The 8309-nt window shown below is 49.5% G+C and overlaps 1 long non-coding RNA gene across 10 annotated transcripts in view; it reads left to right on the plus strand.

Annotated features, from left to right (window-relative positions):
- LOC106824837 (uncharacterized) overlaps nucleotides 1–8309 on the plus strand; it is a 64366-nt gene that overhangs the window by 1793 nt on the left and 54264 nt on the right. For 9 of the 10 annotated variants that reach the window (XR_011493388.1, XR_011493392.1, XR_011493386.1 and 6 more), the window contains exons 2-5: nucleotides 39–2111; nucleotides 3691–4071; nucleotides 4204–4414; nucleotides 8022–8135. This is a non-coding gene — a long non-coding RNA (uncharacterized lncRNA). The remainder of the gene's footprint in view (nucleotides 1–38; nucleotides 2112–3690; nucleotides 4072–4203; nucleotides 4415–8021; nucleotides 8136–8309) is intronic. The other variant, XR_011493393.1, reaches the window with a different exon arrangement.

The following is an 8309-nucleotide window of genomic DNA, read 5'->3' on the forward strand; positions in this document are numbered from 1 at the left end:
TCTCTGGAAGGCGGAATAAATTGCATTCCGTGTTGCAGGGTCCGTGATTCAAGTTTTGTGGAGAAACATCAGAGTTGACCCTCAGAGACCATCCTAGTGGAAGAACCGAGGAGTGGGTGTTCATCTGTTGGGATGTTGAATCCTGTCTGACTAGCACCCAAGTCGTCCCTGCCATTTCATTTGCTGTGACGTGGGCTCGCTACTTAATCTCCCCTCCTGTTTCTTCATCTGTAAGATGGAGAGGCTCCCTGAAATCTGCAGGATGGTCACAAAGATTAGATAGGATGGTAAACGCAACAGGTCGAAGACCATAGTAGGCTCCTCTGAGCTCAGAGATATTTCTTCTTCTGATTAGTCATTGCGGAGGGTATTCGATTTCTAGCCCATCCCCTCTCCCCTTTCGGGGAACCCAGAGGGAGAAGAGAGTGACTTTTCAAGGCCAAACAGCCACTTGACAGAAGAGAGAGGCTTCCGTCTCAGGTCGTCCTGCTCCGGGTCCTGAGGGCCCCCCACTCAACTTGGGGCCCCTTGAGTCCCCTTCTCAGTGGCAGTTTCCTTCTTCCGGATCTCAAGGGTCTGAAGGGCTCCAGAGCAGCCCATTGAGAAGTGGAAAATCCCCAAGTGGCTTCCGCAATCTGGTTCCTTTGTGGCATTTCAGAGAAAGTGGATGCAAGCCAACAACATACGCAAGTGGCCCGACCAACGGGCTGATAAGACGAGTGCAAAGTTTGGTTTTCGGAGGCCCTGCTGCAAATGTGGCCGGTCAACAAAATTGAAAAATAGTTTTGACTGCTTGTTGTCTCTACACATTAACAGCCACTTCAACGCATGCTCCCTCGTTAGCTAACAAGCCTCAGGGGTCACATTTGGATTCAGCCAGTATACATAACCAGTGTTTCTTGAGCACCTACTCTGAGCAGATGGTGCGCTCGGTACTTTCCCATCCTTGTCCTCACGGAGGCCTCCCCAACTCCACCTGGGTGGGCTGATGGCCATTTTGCAGGTGAGGAAGAAGAGTTTCAGAATAGTCTCAGAGTTGAAAGAGTGGCATGACCACTTGCTCCCCATAGTGGAAAGCCAGCGGTGTCGGCTCCGTGTCAGGTGTCCTTTCCACCACAGTAAACCCCCCGTCACGAGAGAACTGATTGGCTGTTCAAGCTGTGTTGATTTTCCCCAGCTCGGCAATCCCTTCCATCAACACAGCTCCTCTGTGGTCATTTCCTTGGTAGACGCTGTACCCATTTAGTTGACTTGTGGTCAGTCTGGTTGTGCCTGTGTGGGTGTAGAAATCCTTCCAGCTTCTGGGAGACCTGATGGAAGTCGAGCGTTGCAACGTGAGTCTGGGGCCAAAACTTCCCATGACCCCCGCCTGAACTTTCAGGGATGTGCCAGTTGGGTTCTCTTGAAGGGGAAGAGAGGAAGAAAGAGTCAAGATGAACCAGGATGTATGGTGATGAGTCTTTAGCAGATGCCAAGTCCTGTGGGGGCATGAATGTTCAGCAGATTGAGTGGGACCAAGCTGGGTTAGGATCCCACGTCTGGCACCTTCTAAGTGAGTGAGCTCTGATGTCAGTGTTGGCTTAGTGTCTCCAAGTTTCCATTTCCTCGTCTAAGAATGGAGCTGCTAACAGAAGCTTTCAGGGACTGTGGTGAGAGTTAAAAATAACAGCTCTATTGGAAATTGTATTCACACCGAGCTCTCGACCCTTAGACACTAGGCTCAGGGCTGCATGGTTAAAAGTGTGGCTTCCAGAGCCAGGTGCCTGGGGTCAAGTCCAGGCAGTGACCTTGAAGCAGTTCACTGAATTTAAGTCTCAGGGTCCTAATCTGAAGATACAGCAGCAACAGCACCCACTTCATAGGTCATTAGGAGAACTATATCTACGCAAAACTCAGCTCTTAGCCCCAGAGTGGAAGCTGAGAAAGTTGGTTGAAGGAGGTACAATATGGAGTGGCCCAGAATTTTAAGACAAAGACCAAGTCCTGGTCACCAAAACATCAAAGTCAGGCAGATCTGGGTCCATTTCTGTGCACCGTGTTCTTGTGAGAGCAAGAAGGATCAGTACAGGAGAAAGTGCTTCATAAATTGCCAATTGTCTTCAAATACAAAGGTAAGGGCGGAGCCCACGATTGTGGTCATTGTCACGCTTGTTCTGTCCTGGAGGGCTGGGTCCATGTCTTCTGGCTTCTAAGACCATCCTGGCATATAAGAGAAACCACGTCACCCCCAGGGCCTGGCCCAGTAGGTGGTACGTGGATGGGGTTCCCTGAGTGTTTGCTGAGTTGCTTGCGTGTCTGCCTTGGGGAACCGACTCCCTAAGACTCTGGGCCCCCACCCACCCACTTGCCGCGGAGTGCAACTCCATCACATTTTAGCTACCGCTGCTGGGCCGATGATGTGGGCATGTGGACGGTACTGTGCCAATTCTAGTGCCTCACTGATGTTTGCTAAACTGATCATCTGCCGAGGGAATCCCAAAGGGCATCTACCCTTTCCTAGAAAGGAAAAGAAATGGTTATCTGTTTGTAATATTCTTCACCTAGCATTTTTAATACGCAGCTTTCCACGTTTAGAAAAAGAAATGGAAATTAAACCATCACCGGGAAATTTTCTTTTCCTCCTCTCTAAATTTCCGCATTTGCACAATGTCCTTCAATTAAACTTGAAATCAAATCACGTTCCCCTTGAGTGGTCATTTTAATATCTGCAAGTTTCCTGGGAGGGAAGATTAGAAGGAGCGATTGACTGCCAGGCTTCTCCTGCCTCCACAGAGATGCTCTTGAAGGGCATATACCTTCCGGTTATGGGGCCTGGAGCACTGCATGGGCCACACTCGATCCCTCTCCTGTGCCCTCCTCCCGGGAGCTCTAACCCTGACACAGTCTCTTTCTCTAAATATTTTAGCTGACACAGCTGCTGGTTCCTAGAGGGTATCGGGGGGCCTTTGGTATCTATTCTTGTTCCACGCCATCCCCTCTGCCAGGAACAGTCTCTCCCACACGTCCACCCATGCTCTGTCGCGACTTTGAGCCAGGTGCTTCTTGTCTTCTCTCCCCAGGATCCATCCTCCGTTCTCTGATCAGAGCATCTCGATTTTCCAACAGGGTACCACCTCGCCAGTATGCTCAGCCCCTGCAGCTCCCGCTGCCCTCAGCATAAAAGCTGAAGTCCTTTGATGGTTTCTCCGGTGCTGCATGCTCTCCGCGCCCCACCCTCCCCTGACGTGCCCTTCTCCCCATCGCTCAGTGGGGTCAAGCTAGGGGATATCTGGTGCCCCTCAAAGCTGTCAGGCCTTTTCTTGCCTCACGGCCCCAGAGATGGCTCTTCTCACGGCTGTTTTCCTTTGTACCCCAGTGACTCTCTTGGCTGGGTCCTCAGCATCTTCAGCTTCTGCACAATGTTGTCGCCTCTCCCGGGGACCATCCTCAACAACCCTTTTTAATGTAGCACCCTGCCCCCATTCCTCGGGTTATTTTGCTCCCTATCATTTGTACATACTGCATCTACCCACCTGTGTTGTCCTCATTTGCAAGCTCACCCAGGGCAGGGAGTTCTGTCCTTTCTGTCCTGTGCCGCTTCCTCTCTCAGAGCAGGGCTCGACTCCCAGTGTGGTCCTTAATGAATGTTCTGGAATGAATGCAGTTTGGAAAAGGCTGATGTGTTCCCCTTCCCTGTTCCTCTGATTCCAGAGATGGGCAGACATCCCAAGCCTGCCCAGGCAGCGTCTTCTACCCCTCTGAAGCAGGGACTGGCCCAGGGAGGCACAAGACCCAGGCCACACCAGCGAGAGTCAGCCCAAGAACAACTGGGAAAGAGGTTCTTTTCTTCCCTGGAGTTGCTGAACTGGTAAAGTGTGGGCCGCCAGCTGCAGGAGACCATTTTACCAATACTTAGAGAAATGCACCCAAGGAGGAAGCTTGGTGAGAGCAAAGCAAAGCCAAGAGATGGAAAGAAACTTGCCTCAGGGCCTTTGAATAGACTCTTCTGTCTGCTCACTCATCTGTACCTGAATCTCCACCTCTGATGCATGTTTACTTGGGCCAATGAAATCCTCTTTTGTTTAAGCCAAGGTGAGTGGGGCTTAAGCCCCGTGCAAAAGAAAGAGCTGTGACTAGCGTCATTTAAAATGCTCCCGCTCCAGGGGAGCACTCCTGTGCCTCCGGGAAGACCAGGTGTTCGTTCTCATGTCTCTTGGCCTGCAGGTTACGTATATCTCCTTGACAGCATTCAGCACTGCGTCTTCACGTATCACCGGCCTATCTGGGCTCCCAGCGGCTCAGGCGTTCCTTGAGCCCAGGATCACCTATGAATCATCTTTAGACATTCCGCACTGAAAACAAAGTCAGACGCAGAAATAAATATTCGTGGAGTCAGGAGCTGAATGAATGAAATCAGCTCATCCCGTTCTCCTGGGTAAGTTTCCTGCAGGTGTTCGTGTATGTTCAGACATTTCTGACCCAAACCCCTTTCTTGGCAGCCCTTCCTTGGGGCTCAGCTGACGTCTCCCACACTGAGGTCTTTCCGAGTGTGTGTGACTTGAAGAGCCGACGCAGACCGAGCTGAGCTGGCGGCTTTGTTCTCTGCCACGTGCCAATTCACGTCATTTAGGCAAGTGGCGTTTCCAACAGGTGGAGTTCAGCAAGCTCAGTGCTGCAGTGAATTAGAAATTCCTTTTGATTAAAAAATACCTTTTATTTCCAACTCATAGAGTCAAAGAGTGAGTTTATGTTTTTAATAAGCTGTTCCATATTCTGAATTGGATTTCATTTCTCAAAGTGGAGTGAAAGGAAAACTGGAGGGGGGGAGAATAATTTATTAATATTTGTCCACATGGCCAAAGCGTTCATTGGTGAACTGTGTTCGGAGCGGGGAGGTGGGAGCGAGCGTGGGTGTTGTTTGATGGTTCAGGGGGTGCTTCCAGCCCCTAAATCATAGATCAGTGAGCTAACAGGGCGATGGGAGAGGCTGTCTCGTTTCGAACAACAGAACGCTGGGCAGCTCCTGGCTTGGAAGCCACCTGTTTCTGTCCATCTTCCCATGGCTCCGTGTGCAAATGGCCCCAGTCACTGGCATCTCAGTTCCCAGCGGGCCTAGCAGGGGCCTAAGAATAGCAACAGCCTCCGGTGGAGCTTGAATTAATTCATGCCATTAGCAGATCTCAGAGGGAAAACATCCTCCGCTCCACGTTGGATTATTCCTCTACGGAAAAGGAGCAATAAACACCATCACCTACCCGTTCCCCCATGGGGAGGGAGTGGCCCCCGCCCTCCGCACTCACCTGCCCTGTGCCTAGCAGGTCCAAAGCACTGTTTCTAAGACTTCCAGCACAGACGGCAGGACAGGGGATGGTGCAAGAGCTCCAGGACCCCTGCACTGGGGATCTGGGGACCGGCTCCCAGTTTCCGCTCTACCGCCCAGTTTGCGTGTTCTTGGGAAAGCCATGAGACCTCTTGACTCTGGTCAGGGGGAACGGCCCTGGTGGGGGACCTCTAAGACCCCTCCTGATGTCAGCATCCCCCGTGGGATTTCTTGGCATCATAATTGACCCATATAAAAATAAGGGTCTATGTTTATCCGCAACAGAGAGAGATAATAGATCCTGAATGAGATAAACTTGCAGTGAGAGGAGCTGGCCCGGCCAGCCTGCCTCGGAGAGCACCTGTGACCTGTTCAACTATCAAGGCAGTGAGCCCTGGCCTGGGTATGTCCTCAGTCCCAGGGATTGTGGCCTGACTTGTCCCCATCAACTCCCGGACCTGCTAACCTAATTAGGTCCCTAGCAGCCATCAGTCTCCGGCTGCAAACCCTTCTTGGGCGCTGTGGTTGAAGGCTGGGGTTCCAGCTTTTAGACTTGGTTTACCAGTGCCTTCCCTGGATGGCTGCAGCCTGCCTCCAACCTTGCTTCCTTTCTAGCCACATCTCCCACGTCCCTCTCCTGCACGTGGCATGCCTACTCAGGCTTTTGTACTTAAACACACTGGTCTCTTGGCTTGGGTCACCATTTCTCCTCTTTGTTGGTCAACAAACTCTTACTCATCCTGCAAAAGCCAGTTCAAATATTCCCTTCTCTAGGATGTCCTTTCTGACCTCTCCAGGCACACTGAGTATACTCAGCATATATTTTCACAGTACCTTGTACCAATTGCCACCTGCCTTTCCTCGCTTGCCTCCTCTCTGCACCTCTTCCCATCTCCAAATAGCCCCTAATCTCCCCGATGAATATTTATTGAAAAGAGCTTGGCACTGAGATGGAGAGAGATTCTGCAACAATTGGTCCCCACTCCGAGACCAACAAGCAAAGAGACAGTGACAGCACAGTGTGGCCAGATGAAAGGTGGAGGAAAGCACCAGAATCGGTGGGAACACAGTGCGCCCGATGTGTCCATCTGTGGATGTGTGTTTAATCGTCATCAGGCTTCCTACTAGACTGTGAGCTCCTTGTGGGTCCAGCTAATCCTCTCAGCCCGCAGCTCTCCTTAGCTGGGGGAGAAGGCTGAAAGGCTTGTCCCTTCAGGATGAAGGTGCTCAAGAGCCCACAGAGCAGCGCAGGCAGTCGGAGAGGATGGTTTCTCTCAATAAGTATAGACCTCCTTCTAATTCAGTTACGAGAGATCCTGTTTTTTTTTTTTTAATAGATCTTATTTTCTTTTCAGAGCAGTTTTAGGTTCACAATAAAATTGAGAGGGAGGTACAGAGATTTCCCGTATACCCCCTGCCCCAACCCATGCATAGCTTCCCCCGTTATCAGCATCACTCACCAGAGTGGTACAATTTTTACCAAGGATGAACCTATGTTGACCCATCGTAGTCACCCAAAGTCCATAGTTCCTCTTAGAGTTCACTCTTGGTGTTGCACATTCTATAGGTGCGGACAAATGCATAATGACATATACCCATCACTATAATGTTTTCGCTGCCCTAAAAATTCTCTGTGCTCTGTCCACCTTAGAGTCTTAGCTTTTGGGATTTCCTCCACCCGAATATTCTCTCACTTAGTTGACTAACACCTGTTCATCTTTTGGATTTCATCTCAGACTTCCGTCTTGCAGAGAAACTTTCTCTGTCTTTCTGGACCCTGACACAGTTTTTTGCACAGCATCTGTAGAATTATTCCAGTTGGTCATAGACACTTATTTGTACAATTGGTTGATTAGTGTCATGCTCCCTCCCTATGGGACAGGGGTCGTGTCTGTTTCATTGTTGTTGTTTCTCCACTGTGTCTATCCCAGCGCTTATCGCAGAACCTGGCACATAGTAGGTCTTCCCAAGTATTTACTGTGCCATGAATGAATGGGAGGGTGAGCTTTGGGTTTGGGCCATGGGCTGCCTGCTCTTGTCTTCTGCGTGGGCAGTGGCAGTTTCCCACAGTTCCTCTCTGCTGAGGCACAGAGGTCTGGCATGAGCTGCTGATGGTGAGCCAAATTCCTTCAACTTCCTGACCAATACTTGCACAGCAGACAATGCAGGTGAGAGCGGGGTAGGGTTGAGGTACGGACAGGATGGGAGTTTCACGCTAATTTCCACCTTTCTTAAGGAGATGCGTCCCTGAAACCCCATGCACACAGCTTAGAGTCAAACCATTTGTATCCACACAGTCTAAATATATACAGAGAAATAATGCATATATGCATGTTTGTGTAATTTATTTCTGCTAACTAGACGTGGAGAGTATTTGCATCTACTGAAAATATATAAATTATTTGTTTCCTTAAATTATAGATGGCATAAATATAACCAGCACACATAAATTGTGAGTGCATGTCATTCATATATAATCCCGTCTGCTGGCGTTTGTCAGCCATATGCTGTGTGCCAAGCTCTGTGCTAAGCACTCTACCTTCATTATTTCATTTAATCTTCATCGCTATCCCACAGAGCAGATACGATGCAGTCGTTTCCAACTTGCTTTTTTTTAAACAGAATCTTTTTTTAGAAAGTACAATATTTTATGGAAACTCCAATATTTAGAACAGATGAAAGTTTGGCTATGTGGTTGTAGCCGACCTGGTGACCTTTTCAGCTTTCCTACCTCCCTCGGCAAACCACCGCCTCCCCGCCATGTGAAAGGAGCAGATGCAAGAGGACAAGATTCTCAGGCTGAGAAGGTCGTCATTTGCCAGCTGCGTGATTTGGGGTAAGTCGCTTAAATTTCTGAGTCCCAGTTTTCTCACCTCTAACATCTCCAAAAAGTTAATTATGAAATTAAATGAGATAATGAATTCTTTTTAAAAAACCCCAAAACTTCCTAACAGTGCCTGGCACAGAGTAGATGCTAAATCCTTATGATCTGAATTTGATTCTGTCTTAG

The sequence above is a fragment of the Equus asinus genome, chromosome 12 (assembly GCF_041296235.1).
Source record: "Equus asinus isolate D_3611 breed Donkey chromosome 12, EquAss-T2T_v2, whole genome shotgun sequence".
NCBI classification, from domain to species: Eukaryota; Metazoa; Chordata; class Mammalia; order Perissodactyla; family Equidae; genus Equus; species Equus asinus.